The 19,300-nt window shown below is 41.0% G+C and overlaps 1 long non-coding RNA gene across 3 annotated transcripts in view; it reads left to right on the plus strand.

The window, feature by feature from the left end:
- Positions 1-7,600: 7,600 nt before the first annotated feature.
- The window catches only part of LOC131502020 (uncharacterized), a 90,793-nt gene continuing 79,093 nt past the window's right edge, over positions 7,601-19,300 (plus strand). The window contains exon 1 of one of the 3 annotated variants that reach the window (XR_009256960.1): positions 7,601-7,625. This is a non-coding gene — a long non-coding RNA (uncharacterized LOC131502020). Of the gene's footprint in view, positions 7,626-16,759; positions 16,784-19,300 lie in introns of those variants that run through there. The other 2 variants (XR_009256959.1, XR_009256958.1) reach the window with 2 other exon arrangements.

Below are 19,300 nucleotides of genomic sequence, written 5' to 3' on the forward strand. Positions count from 1 at the left end.
TTTTTTTCAGCGTTTTTTATTTATTTTTGGGACAGAGAGAGACAGAGCATGAACGGGGGAGGGGCAGAGAGAGAGGGAGACACAGAATCGGAAACAGGCTCCAGGCTCCGAGCCATCAGCCCAGAGCCTGACGCGGGGCTCGAACTCACGGACCGCGAGATCGTGACCTGGCTGAAGTCGGATGCTTAACCGACTGCGCCACCCAGGCGCCCCAAACTTTAAATTAAATTAAATTAAAGGCTGTAACAAGAGATGAAGATGGGCATTATATAATAATTACAGGGTCTATCCATCAGGAAGAGCTAACAATTTTAAATGTCTATGCACCGAATACCAGAGCCCCCAAATATATAAAACAATTACTCACAAACATAAGCAACCTTATTGATAAGAATGTGGTAATTGCAGGGGCCTTTAACACCCCACTTACAGAAATGGATAGATCATCTAGACACACAGTCAATAAAGAAACAAGGGCCCTGAATGAGACATTGGATCAGATGGACTTGACAGATCTATTTAGAACTCTGCATCCCAAAGCAACAGAATATACTTTCTTCTCGAGTGCACATGGAACATTCTCCAAGATAGATCATATACTAGGTCACAAAACAGCCCTTCATAAGTTTACAAGAATTGAAATTATACCATGCATACTTTCAGACCACAATGCTATGAAGCTTGAAATCAACCACAGGAAAAAGTCTGGAAAACTTCCAAAAGCATGGAGGTTAAAGAACACCCTACTAAAGAATGAGTGGGTCAACCAGGCAATTAGAGAAGAAATTAAAAAATATATGGAACCAAACGAAAATGAAAATGCAACAATCCAAATGCTTTGGGACGCAGCAAAGGCAGTCCTGAGAAGAAAATACATTGCAATCCAGGCCTATCTCAAGCAACAAGAAAAATCCCAAATACAAAATCTAACAGCACACCTAAAGGAAATAGAAGCAGAACAGCAAAGGCAGCCTAAACCCAGCAGAAGAAGAGAAATAATAAAGATCAGAGCAGAAATAAACAATATAGAATCTGAAAAAACTGTAGAGCAGATCAACGAAACCAAGAGTTGGTTTTTTGAAAAAATAAACAAAATTGACAAACCTCTAGGCAGGCTTCTCAAAAAGAAAAGGGAGATGACCCAAATAGATAAAATCATGAATGAAAATGGAATGATTACAACCAATCCCTCAGAGATACAAACAATTATCAGGGAATACTATGAAAAATTATATGCCAACAAACTGGACAACCTGGAAGAAATGGACAAATTCCTAAACACCCACACGCTTCCACAACTCAATCAGGAGGAAATAGAAAGCTTGAACAGACCCATAACCAGCGAAGAAATTGAATCGGTTATCAAAAATCTCCCAACAAATAAGAGTCCAGGACCAGATGGCTTCCCAGGGGAGTTCTACCAGACGTTTAAAGCAGAGATAATACCTATCCTTCTCAAGCTATTCCAAGAAATAGAAAGGGAAGGAAAACTTCCAGACTCATTCTATGAAGCCAGTATTCCTTTGATTCCTAAACCAGACAGAGACCCAGTAAAAAAAGAGAACTACAGGCCAATATCCCTGATGAATATGGATGCAAAAATTCTCAATAAGATACTAGCAAATCGAATTCAACAGCATATAAAAAGAATTATTCACCATGATCAAGTGGGATTCATTCCTGGGCTTCAGGGGTGGTTCAACATTTTCAAATCAATCAATGTGATACATGACATTAATAAAAGAAAAGATAAGAACCATATGATCCTGTCAATCAATGCAGAAAAGGCCTTTGACAAAATCCAGCACCCTTTCTTAATAAAAACCCTTGAGAAAGTCGAGATAGAAGGAACATACTTAAAGATCATAAAAGCCATTTATGAAAAGCCCACAGCTAACATCATCCTCAACGGGGAAAAACGGAGAACTTTTTCCCTGAGATCAGGAACACGACAGGGATGCCCACTCTCACCGCTGTTGTTTAACATAGTGCTGGAAGTTCTAGCATCAGCAATTAGACAACAAAAGGAAATCAAAGGCATCAAAATTGGCAAAGATGAAGTCAAGCTTTCGCTCTTTGCAGATGACATGATATTATACATGGAAAATCCGATAGACTCCACCAAAAGTCTGCTAGAACTGATACATGAATTCAGCAAAGTTGCAGGATACAAAATCAATGTACAGAAATCAGTTGCATTCTTATACACTAACAATGACGCAACAGAAAGACAAATAAAGAAACTGATCCCATTCACAATTGCACCAAGAAGCATAAAATACCTAGGAATAAATCTAACCAAAGATGTAAAAGATCTGTATGCTGAAAACTATAGAAAGCTTATGAAGGTAATTGAAGAAGATTTAAAGAAATGGAAAGACATTCCCTGCTCATGGATTGGAAGAATAAATATTGTCAAAATGTCAATACTACCCAAAGCTATCTACACAGTCAATGCAATCCCAATCAAAATTGCACCAGCATTCTTCTCGAAACTAGAACAAGCAATCCTAAAATTCATATGGAACCACAAAAGGCCCCGAATAGCCAAAGTAATTTTGAAGAAGACCAAAGCAGGAGGCATCACAATCCCAGACTTTAGCCTCTACTACAAAGCTGTCATCATCAAGACAGCATGGTATTGGCACAAAAACAGACACATAGACCAATGGAATAGAATAGAAACCCCAGAACTAGACCCACAAACGTATGGCCAACTCATCTTTGACAAAGCAGGAAAGAACGTCCAATGGAAAAAAAGACAGTCTCTTTAACAAATGGTGCTGGGAAAACTGGACAGCAACATGCAGAAGGTTGAAACTAGACCACTTTCTCACACCATTCTCAAAAATAAACTCAAAATGGATAAAGGACCTGAATGTGAGACAGGAAACCATCAAAACCTTAGAGGAGAAAGCAGGAAAAGACCTCTCTGACCTCAGCCGTAGCAATCTCTTACTTGACACATCCCCAAAGGCAAGGGAATTAAAAGCAAAAGTGAATTACTGGGACCTTATGAAGATAAAAAGCTTCTGCCCAGCAAAGGAAACAACCAACAAAACTAAAAGGCAACCAACGGAATGGGAAAAGATATTTGCAAATGACATATCGGACAAAGGGCTAGTATCCAAAATCTATAAAGAGCTCACCAAACTCCACACCTGAAAAACAAATAACCCAGTGAAGAAATGGGCAGAAATCATGAATAGACACTTCTCTAAAGAAGACATCCGGATGGCCAACAGGCACATGGAAAGATGTTCAACGTCGCTCCTTATCAGGGAAATACAAATCAAAACCACACTCAGATATCACCTCACGCCAGTCAGAGTGGCCCAAAATGAACAAATCAGGAGACTATAGATGTTGGAGACGATGTGGAGAAACGGGAACCCTCTTGCACTGTTGGTGGGAATGCAAATTGGTGCAGCCGCTCTGGAAAGCAGTGTGGAGGTTTCTCAGAAAATTAAAAATAGACCTACCCTAAGACCCAGCAATAGCACTGCTAGGAATTTATCCAAGGGATACAGGAATACTGATGCATAGGGGCACTTGTACCCCAATGTTTATAGCAGCACTCTCAACAATAGCCAAATTATGGAAAGAGCCTAAATGTCCATCAGCTGATGAATGGATAAAGAAATTGTGGTTTATATACACAATGGAATACTACGTGGCAATGAGAAAGAATGAAATATGGCCTTTTGTAGCCACGTGGATGGAACTGGAGAGTGTGATGCTAAGTGAAATAAGCCATACAGAGAAAGACAGATACCATATGGTTTCACTCTTATGTGGATCCTGAGAAACTTAACAGAAACCCATGGGGGAGGGGAAGGAAAAAAAAAAAGAGGTTAGAGTGGGAGAGAGCCAAAGCATAAGAGACTGTTAAAAACTGAGAACAAACTGAGGGTTGATGGGGGGTGGGAGGGAGGGTAGGGTGGGTGATGGGTATTGAGGAGGGCACCTTTTGGGATGAGCACTGGGTGTTGTATGGAAACCAATTTGACAATAAATTTCATATATTAAAAAAAATAAAAAAATAAAAAATAAGGAAATAAATAAGAAATATCAGTATAATAACACCACCGATAAATAGAGGTAAATAATTTAAGGAAATAGTTAAAAGGGTTGAATGTGGTTGCCTCTGGGGAATGAGAATGAAGGATGGATAAGGGCAGAACAAAGAACTGTGTTTTTAAAAGTCTTAGAAAGTATCACTAGACTTTTAGAACTTTATAACTATATTGCTTGATAGAAATATAATTAATAAATCTAAAATTTACAAATAATTATTTTTTATTTCAGTTTTCATCAACTCTGACCACTGGAATTTTCTAGAGAACTTTTAAAAATATCAATTTTCAAGTCCACCTTATACCAATCCAGCTGGGTCTGGGCTTCAGGCATCAACATTCAAAACTTATTTCACAGGTTATTTGAATGTGTTTCTGGGGTTGGGGATGGCTGGTTAGAACGTATATTATCAGTAGACTTTTGTGGCAGTGAGAAAGGTAAAACATGAAGCTCTTACCATCTTAAAGTCAACCAGCTAATTGGAGATTGATGGATCAGACACTTTTGGAAGGCCCTGCTTGAGAGAAATCAAACACAGGCTAAATATTTATAGATGGTGAAACAGAGAGAGCTAAAGGAAGAGAGTTTAGGAACTTCTAGGTCTACCTCATGTGATTTAAACTAACAAGAGGCTATGACAATTTATATTTTCCAAGTGCATAGAGAGAATAAAAGCAGAAGGGAAAGAAGAAAACATAACTCCTAAATTTAGAATCATAGCATTTTAAAAACTGTACAATTCAGTGTTTTTTAGTATATTCACAGAGTTGTACAACAATCACTACTAACTGATTCTAGAACATTTTCATCATTTCCCAAAGAAACTGTGTACCCATTAGCAGTCATTCCCTATTCCCACCTCCTCCCAGGCCCTGGTAACCACTAACATATTTTCTGTCTCTATGGATTTGCTTCTTTTGACCATTTCATATAAACAGGATTGTACACTATGTAGCCTTTTGTGTCTGGCTTCCTTCACTTTGCATAACGTTTTCAAGGTTCAACCATGTTGTACCGTATATTAGTACTTCATTATGGCTGAATAATATTTTATTGCATTGATATACCACATGTTGTTTATCCATTCGTTGGCTGATGGATGTTTAGTCTATTTCCATTTTTGGTGACTGTGAATAATGCTGCTGTGAACATTCATGTACAAGTCTTTTGTGCAGACATATGTTTTCATTTGTCCTGGGTATATACCAGAGAGTGGGATTCTGGGTCAAATGGCAGTTCTGTGTTCAAATTTTTGAGGAACTGCTCTGCTAAACTGTTTTCTACTGCAGCTGCACCATTTTACATTCCCACCAGCAATTTATGAGGGTTCCCATTTTTCTACCTCTTTTGTTGACACTTGTTATTATCTGTGTTTTAAATTACTGCCATCCTAGTGGATATGAAGTGGTATCTCGTGGTTTTTATTTGCATTTCCCCTGATTACTAAGGATGTTGGGCACCTCTTCATGTGCTTGTTGGTCATTTGTGTATCTTCTTTAGAGAAATGTCTATGCAGGTCCTTTGCCAAATGACCATCTCTGTTGCAACCTGCTAGGCAGGTCAAACTACAACCTCTGCTGCAATTGGTCCCAAACCATCAGGATTTCATCAACGGCTGCCAGCTTCCCTGTTTTTGACTCCAGCTTTCAACTCAGCACTCACCAGAGAAAGCCAAATCTGCTTCACAAGCCAATCACATAAGATGACCTGCTTCTTGGGGTGCCTGGGTGGCTCAGTAGGTTGAGTGTCCGACTCTTGATTTCGGCTCAGGTCGTGATCTCATGGTTTGTTGAGTTCGAGCCCCGTGTCTGGCTCCATGCTGACAGTGCAGAGCCTGCTTGGGATTCTCTCTTTCTCTCTCTCTGCTCTTCCTTGCTCACGCACTCTCTCTCTCTCAAAATAAATAAATAAACTTTAACAAGATACCCTGCTTCTTATTAGCCCACCTCCAGCTTTTCCTGCCAACAGCCTCCAGTCAGACCTGAGAGACTTAATATGCAAATGGACAATGACCAGACACATATACAAACAGAACTTTGCCCCACAATCTGTAGCAACCTGCGAAGGAAACCAGCCCCTTATCAACAATAAATAACCCAGGAAGCCAGTCTGCTATAGATCAGATTTGCAGGAAGTCAGGTTGCTATCTCTAGTGACAATCCAGGAAACTAAACAATAACTTCTGTAACAACCAGCCCCAAATGGCCAGGACTGGATTAATAACTGGCAAGCCTCCTTTATTTTTTAAAATATTTATTTATTTTTGAGAGAGACAGAGCATGAGCGGGGGTGGGGGGGAGGGAAAGAGAGAGGGAGACACAGAATCTGAAACGGGCTCCAGGCTCTGAGCTGTCAGCACAGAGCCCAACGTGGGGCTTGAACCCATGAACCATGAGATTATGACCTGAGCTGAAGTCAGCCACTTAACCGACTGAGCCACCCAGGCACCCCAAGCCACCTTCATTTTTGTCCCTGCTTCCAAATAAGCACCAATGGGAGAAGGCTAAATATGCTCCCCTAACTAATCACCCAGGATGCCCTGCTTCTAGTTAGCCTGCCTCCCCATGCCAGTGGCCTCCAATCAGGGCACACCTAAAGCCTTTCCTTTCTTTACTATAAAGCTTTCCCTCTCTGTCTGCCTTTGAGTCCCTGCCAAAAAGCAAGTGACAGTGTCTGACACCTTTGCTATCACAAGCTCAGAATAAATGGCCTTTGCTTTTCTCATTTGGTCTGTCTTCATTTATTTCCACAGGGCATACCTGAAGTCTTTCTTTTTTTTTTTAACTATAAAACTTTCCCACTCCCCTGCCTGCCTTTGAATCTCTACCAAACATAACTGATGACAGCTGACTCTCTTGCTACAGCAAGCTCTGAATAAATTGCCTGTTTTTGTTCTCATTTGGGTGGTTTTCGTTTATTTTCACAGTAGTGTTGCCAGATAAAATATAGGATACCCTGTGAAATTTGAATTTCAGATAAACAACAAACAATTTTTAGCATAACTGTGTCCCAAATATTGCATAACTGTGATTTGCTAAATCTAGAACCCTAAGCATATGTAAAAACGTAACTCCACACAGAATTCTCAGAAAGGAGCATCTTAACACAAGGCAGCTGAATAATTTTTGCTCAGCGGAGCCCTCTGGTTTGTTAAATGCCAATTAAATGACATTTCTATTTTCTGTTTTGTTGTGTTTCTGTACCAGAAAAGAGCTTATCCTCCAATCAGTACATGCTTTGATTTGCCTTTATCAAGCTGGGAGACTTTCAAGTTACTGTCTGGTTTTTAGCCTCAGGCAATACAAGGCATTTTCTTCTAAAAGTCCTTTGCTCCATGTGTGTTAATTAGAGTTGTTTCCACCATCTCTGCTGCCAGTCTCCTCTGCTCTTCAGTGCGACTAATGTTGAGTTGGTTGCCCAAGTCCCTGGAGGTTCACGCAGCCTTCATCGCTGATTTATTTTTGTCCCAACCAGATGGCTCTAGGTTCCTGTGACTGCACGTACAGTAGTCTTTTGGATTATCCTGTTTTTCTTTCCCACTGCTCAAGGTAAGGGTCGATCTTCAAGAAGCTCATTTGTCAGTAAGATAAGCTATTCACCATCGCTGCTGCCCGGACACTGTAACCAAAGTTATTAGATTTAATATGTTTTCATAAACTCCATAGAAAAAGTGGAAGGGCAGCAGCTGACATGGCTCGGCAGAGAGGAAGGGGACTCTACAGGCGGCACCAGAGGCTCGACTGAGCCCTTCGTCACCTTTAAGGAGGTGGACATGGAAAAGATAAGCAGACTATCTTTAATGAAACTAATACATGCGCAAAGTTTAAAGAAACAATAAATCAAAAGTGACACATGCAATATTTCACTGTGAGATTAAGGAATTCATCCAAAGGGAACACTAGGCTTTTATTAAAAAATAATCTCCATACATTCCCACACAATGAAAGCTCTCTTACATCAGCCCAGGATCAAGCTGAATATGCTCTGGTTAGTTCAGGTTTTGAAAACTTGAAAGACATGCAGGAAGCCACCCAATATAAGATTTGTGGCTTTTATTTTATTTTATTTTATTTTATTTTATTTTTTATTTTATTTTGAGAGAGAGAGCGGGAACAAGTGAGAGAGAGAGTGAGAGGAAGGGAGAAAAAAAGAGAGGGAGGGAGGGAAGCTGGCTTACCTGGGGCTTGTGTTTTTTTTACCTGAAGCTGGGCTGGAGCTCACCAGAAGCGGGCTCGTGCTCACCCGATGCAGGACTTGAACTCACCAACTGTGACACCATGACCTGAGCTGTAGTCAGATGCTTAACGACTGAGTCACCCAGGTGCCCCAGATTTGTGGCATTTAAACTTACACACATGCATGTGTGCACGTGCACACCAAAACACATATAATCCAGGAATTATGAATTACTATTGTCAGGTGTTTCAGTAACCAAAAATGTTTACTGTTCAAAATGCTGAAGGAGTCACAATTAATACAGATTGTCAGATGACTGGTTCTCATTCCTAGATGGGTTCCTCTTATGGCCTACCCGCAGTGCAGAAGCCAAGTGGACTCTGGAACAGCAAGGGGAGCTACTTGGCCTTTATCCTCGAGAAACCGAATCAAGAATTCCTGATTTTGGGGGTCTAGCTAGACTACTCTGTGCTTTGTTTTGGCTGGCCTTAGGAAACTCAGAGGCTAATAGTGTGCTTGCCTCATAAGCCAATTAGAGACTTTTGCCTACAAAAGCAATTATGACACACTGCTGTCTGTGAAGAGTGCTGTATAAAGACAAAAAAGTGTGCATTGAATGACTCTGGAAATACTTTCCTAATTTAATCTAGACCTTGAAACTGAGAAAGGCAGTGGCGGATGAGTTCTGCGTGTGTTTGGGGGTGGGGGTGGGGAGGGAGATAGGGTACATTCAGAGTAAATAAAAGTACAAGCCAGAAAGAGCAAGAAATGTTTATGAAATTGGGAGTAAAGTGGGTGTTTTCCAGCATGGTTGTAAGAGGGGATATGAGAGAATGAAGAATAGAAAGGCAATGTCAACTACAGTGAACAAAAATCACGATAACAACTACTATAAATAAATTTCCTGCTTTGGATTTGTGAAGTGCTTCTCACCAATTACCACATATAAAGTACATAACTTTCTGAAGTGGGTATTGTAATTCTTATTTTATAGGTGAGGAAACTGAGGCACAAAGTGCTTATATCATTCAACGTTTCAACCTAGGGTACTGACCTGTAACATCATCTTGAGTAACTCTGTTGGGCACCAGAAGGATTATCTGGTCAGTCTGTCTCTGCTCTTCCACACCTTCATGCCTTCTTGCATTAAGTATTGTCACCCTCCTTTGCCCTTCCGCAGTTTATTCATATTGTTAAGTTCCACCATGGCCATATTCTTGAAGTATTGGTTCATGTGTATTATATCTCCACAACTCATATTGTTTCTTTAAAGAAAGGGATCTTGTCTGTCCTTTCATATCTTCCCCAGCACGGGAGCTTAACACACACAATGGTTAATTGATTGATTAGGATTCCACTAAGCATTTCACGTAAGTTCCTTTCTACTTGTGACACTTCTTGAGTGCCTAATTGAACACCTTCATCATCAACTTCACCTGGGAAGGCAGCTTTTCTGCACCTGTGCAGGATGCAGTGCTGGGCACTGGAACTTTGGTGATCTCACTCAGTTTTCTCTAGGTGTGTGTTGTATGTTCCCATTTTTCAAGATAAGGAAACTGAGGCTGATAGAGGTTAGGTAATGTGTCAAAGTGCTAGAGTAAGCAGTTGGTTAGGTTTTAACAGGATGCTTGGAGGCTGACAAAGGGGGAGTCATGGCAAGCTGTAGGGAAAGTTAGAGGCCTGTCCTGGCAGCTGCAAAAACAAAGCTACAAGAAACTGGATCAAACCACATAGGCCCAACACACAGAAAGCCAGAGATCCTGACCAAATATTGGAGAAGAGGCATGAAACTGTGAGCCTAAGATATCCCATCCCCAAGTAATAAATACTCTTTTATCTCTGCAGAAAGGGATTCTCTATGCCTTTAAGCCCAGCTTGTATCCTTATGATTGTTTTATTTTTTTATTTAAAAATTTTTAATGTTTATTTATTTTTGAGAGAGAGAGAGGCAGTGAGAACCAGGGATGGGGAGGGAGACACAGAATGTGAAACAGGCTCCAGGCTCTGAGCTGTCAGCACAGAGCTCGATGGGGACCCCGAACCCATGAAGAGTGAGATCATGACCTGAGCCGAAGTCAGACAGTTAACCAACTGAACCACCCAGGTGCCCCAAATGATTGTTGTTTTAAATTGTAGTTCAGACGGGGCACCTGGGTGGCTCAGTTGGTTAATCATCTGACGTTGGCTCAAGCCATGATCTGATGGTTCATGGGATCCAGCCCCGCGTTGGGCTCTGTGCTGACATCTCAGAGCCTGAAGCCTGCTTCAGATTCTGTGTCTCCCTCTCTCTCTCTCAAATATAAATAAAAACATTAAAAAAATTGAAATCGTGGTTCAGGCACATCACTTATATCTGTTTTGATTAGATCTCTGGCCATGATGTCTTCTTGTTCTACTGGGGTGAATTCTTCCATCTTGTAATTTTGTCTAGGTCACTGTTTTGTGTGTATGTATGTCTGTGTGTGTGTGTGTGTGTGTGTGTGTGTGTGTGCGCGCGCATGTGTGCGTTAGGAAAGCCTGTTCCATTTCCTGCTCCTGAGAGTAATGGCTGCTCCTGAGAGTAAGAAGAGGTCCTACACCGTCCAGGGCCTGTTGCTTCAGGAAGTGCTTCAGAGTGTGCACTTTTGTTTTGGTTGGTCAGTGCTCTGCAGAGTTTCTCCTTGCCTGCAGTGGGAAGTGTTTGGACCTTGTCCTGTGTGTGGCATTTTAACTAGGTGTGCTTTGGTCTGGTTGTTAAATGAAGCCTGATCTTATTTCTGCTAGAGCTGAAGCTCTGCAGCGCTCTATGGTCAGCGGACTTGGTGCATGTACAGGGTTGGTGCTGGTCTTGTGGGCAAGGATCCTGCTGCACTGCTTCTCATGTGGACTTGCCCTAGTAAAGATGCACATGAAAGGCACAGGGGGTTGGAACTTGGTGTAAGTGGCTCCAGCCTCCACTGGGGGTGATGTGTTGCTCACTGATGTCTGTCAGTGCTGATGGGGGGGAGGCAGAGGGGGCGGGCATAGGAATGGCCTCACCGCACTCTCTTGTCCCCAGAGTGTGGAGTTCGTGCCTGCTGCTATTCAGGAAGCCCTCAGAGAAGAGCAAACAATCTCCCCTGTTGTGTCTACAGCTTCTATCAGATCCCTGCCTTCACCCTTTCTGTGTCTGGTGCCTGCCGGGTGGCACAGTACTCCTGTGTTTTATCTCAGGTTCATGGTTGGGTTTCAAAACTACAAATTTTAGGGACCTGGTGCAGCACAGACCCACGCTGGTCCTCTGGGTGAGGGTCTCATCATGCTGCTGGTTTGCCCCAGAAAAGCAGTTGCACGATTGTACAGGGTCCTTGAGTTTATGGTAAGGACCATCGAAAAGCTGGCACCAAGGTTTGCTGCTCCCAGTGGGTGTCTCTGTTCCTACGCTAACAAATGAGGCATCACATTGGTGCTTGCCTGCTCTTCCCCGCTACACCCCCACACCAAGAGGCTTTGTCACCTCTCCCAAATGCACTCCAAGAAGGAGAACTGTCTCTCCCAGTGCGACTCAGGGGATCCTCAAATCATGCTTTCTGCTCCTGGGACTCCATCCTCCTTTCCTACCGGAGCACCACTGTGCCCCCCAGGCTCCACCCAGCAGTGGTGCAGACTTCTAAATCTTCACACTTTGTGCTCTGTTGCTTGTAAAAATGATAATCAGCCGCTTTAATTTTCCCAGTCAGTGGTTTTGGGGAAATGTTCTCTTGTGCAATCCCCTGTGCACTGTTTTCTCTCTGTTTCTCTCTCTCTCTCTCCTTTCACTGAGATCAAAGCTCCCTTCCCTCTGCAGCACCCACAGTTCTTTTCTCCCCGGAGTCATGCCTCAGCACCTCTTACCTTCCACAATGTGGCTTCTTTTCTCCCTCTAGTTTTGCAGTTTGTTCTCTCAGCATTCCTATTGATTTCTTGGGTGTTCAGAATGATTTGATATTTATCTAGCTGTGTTCAAGGGATGAGGGGCAAGCATAGGAAGTCCTCCTATTGCTCTGCCACCTTAGCTCCTCTTTCCTTAATTCATTTTAATAGACTTTCCCACTTGCACCACTCAACCATTGTGTCTGGTCTTGCATTCTTTCTTACAAGACCAAGAGCCTTTGATGATATCCCAGGGATGAGCTGGATGAAGGCCTCAGGGCCCAGGGATCTCCCCCATCCATCTGGCAACAAAATAATAACCCAGAGACATATTGTTAATTATTATCACACTGATTTGCTTGGATGCAAAACACTAATAATAGATTGATTTTATCTAACTTTGGGTTTATCTACAAGAAAGATGAGAGAGGAAAGAAGGAAAACCACAGCCATATTTGGAAATGGTGAACATTGCTTTCCTCTTGTTGGGTGAGCTGGCAACCAGCAAATGGTCAATTGGCCCTTGGACAGCAGCCTGGCTCCTTAAGGAAAACGAGTTTAGATGTTTATGGATTCCCAGATGACCTTGGGAATTTAACTCTGGGCAATGCGTGATAGGCTGTGTTTGTGCTACATCTGTCACTGTCTTCTTCAACTACCCCTCTCAGTCACTCAGCACCCAGCCAGGTTCCTTCTGATGCTGATTATGAGTTAACCATTGCTTTGGGATCATGACTATACAGCAGCATTTAAGAACCTGGCTGTTAGATGGTGAAGGAGAGCAAAAAGCCTAAGGACAATAGTAAGTAAAGTTGGAATCCACTGCATGTCCAATTTCTTAGTTTGCCTAAACCCAACCAGGAGAGCAATTACAAGGATTAATTAGGTCAACATTAGCTACACAAGTGGGTTTTTAGTTAATTGATTGTTCAGCTTCTCCTAAGGTATTTATTTGGTACAATAAGATGTGTTACCTATTGCCCAGACTCCACTTAGGTTGGCGAGCAAATAAAATTTCTGTTTGGTAAATTTATGCTCATCTATTATACTTCTAATGCTTGAGCTATTTCTTTTGCTGTTTGAGCCAGAGTCTGGTATAAATTATGGATAACATGATCTAGTTCAGGAACTCCTAGCCAGAGTATAAATCCTTGCACCAATCAGTGAAAGTGTCTTGCATACTTCCTGGTAAGGGAATATCAAAATATTAATAAAATGAGAGCACAGGGAAGTTCAGTTTTGAATGCTTGGAAAGACTGAATGACTATACCCAAAGTGTGGGGCATATTTTAATGTGGCAAACATAGGAAATCCATCTGATTATACCAAGAACATCTCAGGGCTGCACACTGAAGAGGCACAAATGTATTGTTTATGGTATCGCTGATACTGCCTTTCATGTACTTATGAGTGCATACCCGGGAGTTTAAATGCAGTACTTACAGTTCAAAGGACCTGAAAGGGTCCTTTCCAATGTAGTTCTAAGGTGGAGTTTCACTGGTGTCTGTCTCTTCTCAGTAATCCCAGTCTCCCCAAAACAAATCATGTAAAGGTGTATCTGGGGTTTTCTCTTTAAGAGTGAAGCTTGCACCCGGTGAGCATATGATGTCATTTTTGACAATATTTGATAAGCTTATGGGTCCTCCTGGAATCATTTCATATGAGGACCTCTGAGGATTTTGAGATGAGGATTGCATTATCGTTACAGCTAATGGTTAGATTTCAAGTCAGGGCACATTAATCTTTTGTAGAAATTTTGATGATTTTGATTTTTAAAAGATCATTACTTCATTCAATTCTGACATAGTTTTACAGGTCAGTATGGACAAGGAAGTTTTTACCTTAATGAAGTGCCTTACACAGTTTCTTAAGTATTTCACCTATAAAGTGAGATTCTTTTTTTTTTTTTAAATTTTTAATGTTTATTTATTTTTGAGAGAGACAGAGACAGAATGCAAGTGGGTTAGGGGCAGAGAGAGGGAGACACAGAGTCTGGAACAGGCTCCAGGCTCCAAGCTGTCAGCACAGAGCCCGACACGGGGCTTGAACTCGTGAGCTGCGAGATCATGACCTGAGCCGAAGTCGGCCGCTCAGCCGACTGAGCTACCCAGGTGCCCCTAAGGTGAGATTCTTTAGCACTAGCGAGTAATGAATATATTATCCAGGTGGGAAAACCAAAATCTATCTATTATTAGTATTTGTCTGTTTGTTTGTTTTGGCAACATAGTATTAGCTTTTTATCAGGGGAAGACTTCCATCCAAGCATAAAACTAACAAACCATTACTAAAGTGTTGTAGGGATGGAAAACTTTTCCTCTACCCTTATATATTCATTGAATGGGGCTTGTGAATTAAGCTAACAAAAGACAGATTAGCAAGAGAAAAACCAGTGGTTTTTTTTTTTTTTACATGTGCAGTGTATATACATGCAGAAGTGCTTATTGATAAGTAACTCAGAAGGGTGATTAGAATTGGGAGGTTTACATACCTAATTTAGTAGGGAAAGGGAGAGGGAAAAAGGCTCTTATAAGAAGAACAAATAGGTTTCTTTAGGAATGACAAATGGGCGTTAGGAGAATAAATGGGATATAAGAAAGTTTGTGATGTTTGTTTTATGCAGATGCAAGTGGTCTTTCCCTCTTCTTCATGGCCATGAAACTTCTTAGGAAAGGGAATTTATGCTAGGTTTATTCTTGGTCTCTCTCCTGGGAGGAAATCTGAAGAGGGAATTTATGGCAGCCTCATTTCCCAGAAGTTGCTGCTTTGAGTCAGATAGTGGAAACTCTGTGAGAAATTCTTTCTACATCTGTTAATTCTCAATTGCCTTCAGCTCAAAATAATTTTTATGCCAAAGTGGCAGATTTTGGGGTGGCATATTCTAATCCCCTTCAGTGTTTTTCAAAATTTTGTTTTTGGGCTGAAGGGTAGCAGAATATGCCACCCTAAAATATGCCTCTTTGGCATGAAGATTATTTTGAATTGATTTTTTTAAGAAAAAGAAGACACAGAGGAATCTCTGAAAGCAGAGTTGAAGTTACTTTTTTGTAAGGGAAATTTAGATTTGTAAAGGAAATCTCCATTTGTAAGGGTGTCTCCCTTACAGGAAGAAAATGATGACTACAATTTAAGAAGCTCATCATTAGAGACTATGCCTGACTTAAATCTGCATAATAATCCTTACTGTATTTTTCCTGGTAACCTTCCATAACTGCTCCCTCCCAACACCTTTCTTTTGTCATTAGCTGAAGATGGAATTTAAGCTGGTGGGTTGGACCATTTTGGGAAATTTTACTGTTTTTCTGGGTATCTCCAATGTATATGTGAGGCATACATATTATTAAACTTCTGTTTGTTTTTCTCTTATTAGTCTTTCTTTTATTACAGGGAGGTCTCAGTCAAGAATCTAGAAGAGCAGAGGGAAAATTATTTTTCCTCCCCTACAGAACAAGTGAGTAAAACCCATTTGCAAATGTTCAAATGGTTTTTGAGGCAAGTGTTCTGAGTTTTGCTTTTCTTCATAGCTTTTCCTTGGTTATGATAATGACAGGGCAAGATTTGGCCATCTTTCTTTTATTTAAATTTTTTAATGTTTTATTTATTTTTGAGAGAGAGAGAGAGCGTGCGCAGGGGAGGGAGAAAGAGGGAGACACAGAATCCAAAGACAGGCTCCAGGCTCTGAGCTCTCAGCATAGAGCCTGACACACCAACTGTGAGATCATGACCTGAGCTGAAGTCAGAGGCTTAACCGACTGAGCCACCCAGGCACCCGATTTGGCCATCTTTCTGGAGTGAAATTTCCTTACCAATATTTTTGTAAAATTTGAACCACTTTATCTTTACTATTGTGAATAATTTCACAGAGAAAACAAAAAATGTCTGGAGATGGTCTCTGGAAACATTAACCAGCCATCTTGGCAACATCAATGCCTATCATTGTGATGAGGGATAGAAGCAGAAAAATGTTCACTTTTAGCCTGGAAGGCTGACCTATAGTCTGCATAGTTCCGATAAGGATCAAATACATGCTGGTTGCTGCATTCCTAAAGGATCTCATGAATGCCTGTAAATCTCACCAATAGTTAACATCAAACTGAATGGTAAGCACCAGAGAAATCTTGTGAAAGTAGTTTTATGAGTAGAAGTTTGAAGAAAACCTTTATGATCTAATACTCCCTGCATGTTCTCTCCCCCTTGAGCATGAAGCATATAACCACAAGCTTCATACAACAAAAGTGTAGCTCTTTCTGCCTATTGGTTCTTTTCCCATCCTACTTAAATAAACTTACTAAGTTGCATGGCAAAACATCTCAAGAATTCTTTCTTAACCGTTATGCTCAACTATCCTGCAACAATTGTACACATGATAGTTTGAGATGGCCACTATTTCTTTTCTTCTGAGGAGGAAGATTATCATATTTGAATGAGACTTTCAGGATTCATGAAATCACAATGAGCAAGCCCTTTCCCCTGTTGGACAGTTACCTTTGCTTTATTATAATATTTAAAGTCTTTGCCCTAGGAGTAGCATAAGCCTCATTAACATAACATAGGATGCAGGTGTAGGCATGTTTTCTACTTATGCCTGTGCAACTTTATGCCCACATTTACATGCTCTGAGAGCCAGTATAAACTGGATGGTGTCTTGGGCTCCTTATTTCAGGTAAGGAATGCAGGGTCTTGCTTACTTTTGAAACAGCACTAGGAGTTTTTATCACTGATTTAGTTTCTGATATGGTTAGGCTAGAGACTTGTAAGTTTTTACATTCTCTTTGTTCCCTTAAAATTCTTAACTACTGAGGTTTTGCATTTCTTTGTAATTCTGATACTTCCTAGGAAGTTCTGCAAGAAGTGTACTTGGACAAGTAGGGTATAGATCATGCAAAATGACTTCTCTTGTGTTACAAAAGCTGTATATTATCTTTTTCTGGAAACCTCTAACTCCTTCTGCTTACAACAGGCTTATGATAAACCCCTGATTTTTGAGCAAGTTTGCTTTTATGGGAGGAGCTTAGACCAGTTAGGGATGTCCAAAGTTGAGCTTGCTACAAGGCCTGCTCAGAGGAGGAAAAGGTCTACTGTCATATTATAGCAGGATTCTCACACAGAGAGATGGGACACCCAGGCTTTCTTTGTCCAGGAAGCGTCTTCATTTGTGCTGGCATGGGCTCAGTGGGTTAAGGCTTAGCCCAAAAAGGCTAAGCCCTGAGTGCAGCAAGGTATAGCCTTTTATGCAATTTCTACTTCTTTGTCTCCTATATATGGTGACAGATATAGTCTGATTGGACACAAAGTTACAGAGTCAAGTCAGAGCTATGCATATGTGTATGGGAGTTGATTGGGCCACGCTGAACATTGCCTTCCTTTGTTATGGAAAGGCCTCTACCACATTCCTTAGGGAGGGGCTCTACCACAATATGAACCCCATATTCATATTGGGGTTAGACAAATCACAAGTGGTTGAAGTCTAGCAATAGGACCTGCATGCAAGATAGGTCTTCAGCACCTGTTTTTTTCTGAAGACCAGTGTTTCTTCCATCATTAGAATGGAATGCAGGTAAATTGGCAGATAATGATATCATGATAATATTTAATTATTTTAATGTTTATTTTTGAGAGTGTGAGAGACGGACAGAGCACAAGCAGGGGAGGGGCAGAAAGAGAGGGAGACACAGAATCCAAAGCAGGTTCCAGGTTCCAAGCTGTCAGCATGGAGCCCAAGGTGGGGCCTGAACCCACGAACTGTGAGATCATGACCTGAGCCGAAGTCGGACACTTAACCAACTGAGCCACCCAAGTGCCCTGATATCATGAAAATATTAACCAAACAATAATTTGGTTGTATTCTTTGTTTTTCAGTAATACAAAATCTATCTAGCATCCTTAAAAATGGAGGAGAGGCAATATATACAATACTTCACATACATAAACTACATGTACCAACAATATATTATACCTTGTCCTACATTTAGCAGAGAATGTTATACACAGTTCCAAACTTTTTTCAGTAGACATCTCTCTTTAAAAAAAAAAACTGGCCAGCAATATCGTGGTTCATTTGATTTGATTCACCCCTTTTCAAATCTCTTCCCTCAGTGACACTGCAGTTGTTCCTGACCCTTCTGTCATCATGCGTGTTTCTAAGATCCCATTTGCAGGTCATGGCTTCAAATGTGCTATAGGAAGGAACTAGACATACAAGCTTGTTAGAAGGTGGTGTGGGGGGGTTGGAACTCCAAATCTGAATGAAGGCCCAGGGCAATGAAATTGTTCAGCTTTGGAGGATGGGCTGTGTTAATGGATATTTCTGAGATCCATTGTTTTGCTTGCATGATTCTTGCCTTCCACTTTGGTCGAGGTGGCTGTCAGACTGACACCTCAGGAGGACATCACTGCAAACCTTACGTCCACTAGTCTTGTGCAAGGTCCTTGTCTGGGAATTTCAAAGGAACACATGACTCTGAATTCTTGGGAACTCAGTCTAATTTGGGATAATGAATCCTCCTAAGAACAAGGCAACACATCACACATTCATCACATATGAAGTGGTTTGACACTGAAAGAACACATTTATAAAGATTTTCTGGAAGAGATATAGGTGCAATCAATTTTCTTTTGAAAGAGTGACAGATAAGTGTAGGGGAGGAAAAATTTCTCCTTATTCCTTTCTAGGTTTCTTGCCTGGACTAATAATTAAGTTGACATAAGACAGATTAACAGGAAAAAAACCCAGATTTCTTAAGTATAGGAACCCCATAAAAATATGAGACCCAAAGGGCAGCCAGGTCATTAGGCTTATGTAACATTTTGAGTTAAGGAAAGAGGTAGGTGTCTGGGGATGCAAAGGAGAAAAAGGCCATTCACAGGAAGGTGAGAGAAGATGGTTGGAGAACATTGTCTTGTTATGTAGATAAGTTTCTTTGGTAAAAGGTATCTCTTGTAATAGCTCTCTTCCTAGTACAGGCCCACTATCCAATGTAAATTTAGGCAGTTGAGGAAGAGGTAAAGAGCTTTTCCTGAATCTGCTGGGTTTTGATTGCCTTTAAGTTAAAATAATCCTTATTCCAGAGAGGCATATTTTGGGGTGGCAAAATCTCTCTTTCTTTTTTTTTTTTAAATTTTTTTTAACGTTTATTTATTTTTGAGACAGAGAGAGACAAAGCATGAACAGGGGAGAGTC

This window comes from Neofelis nebulosa, chromosome X (genome assembly GCF_028018385.1).
Source record: "Neofelis nebulosa isolate mNeoNeb1 chromosome X, mNeoNeb1.pri, whole genome shotgun sequence".
Taxonomy (NCBI): Eukaryota; Metazoa; Chordata; class Mammalia; order Carnivora; family Felidae; genus Neofelis; species Neofelis nebulosa.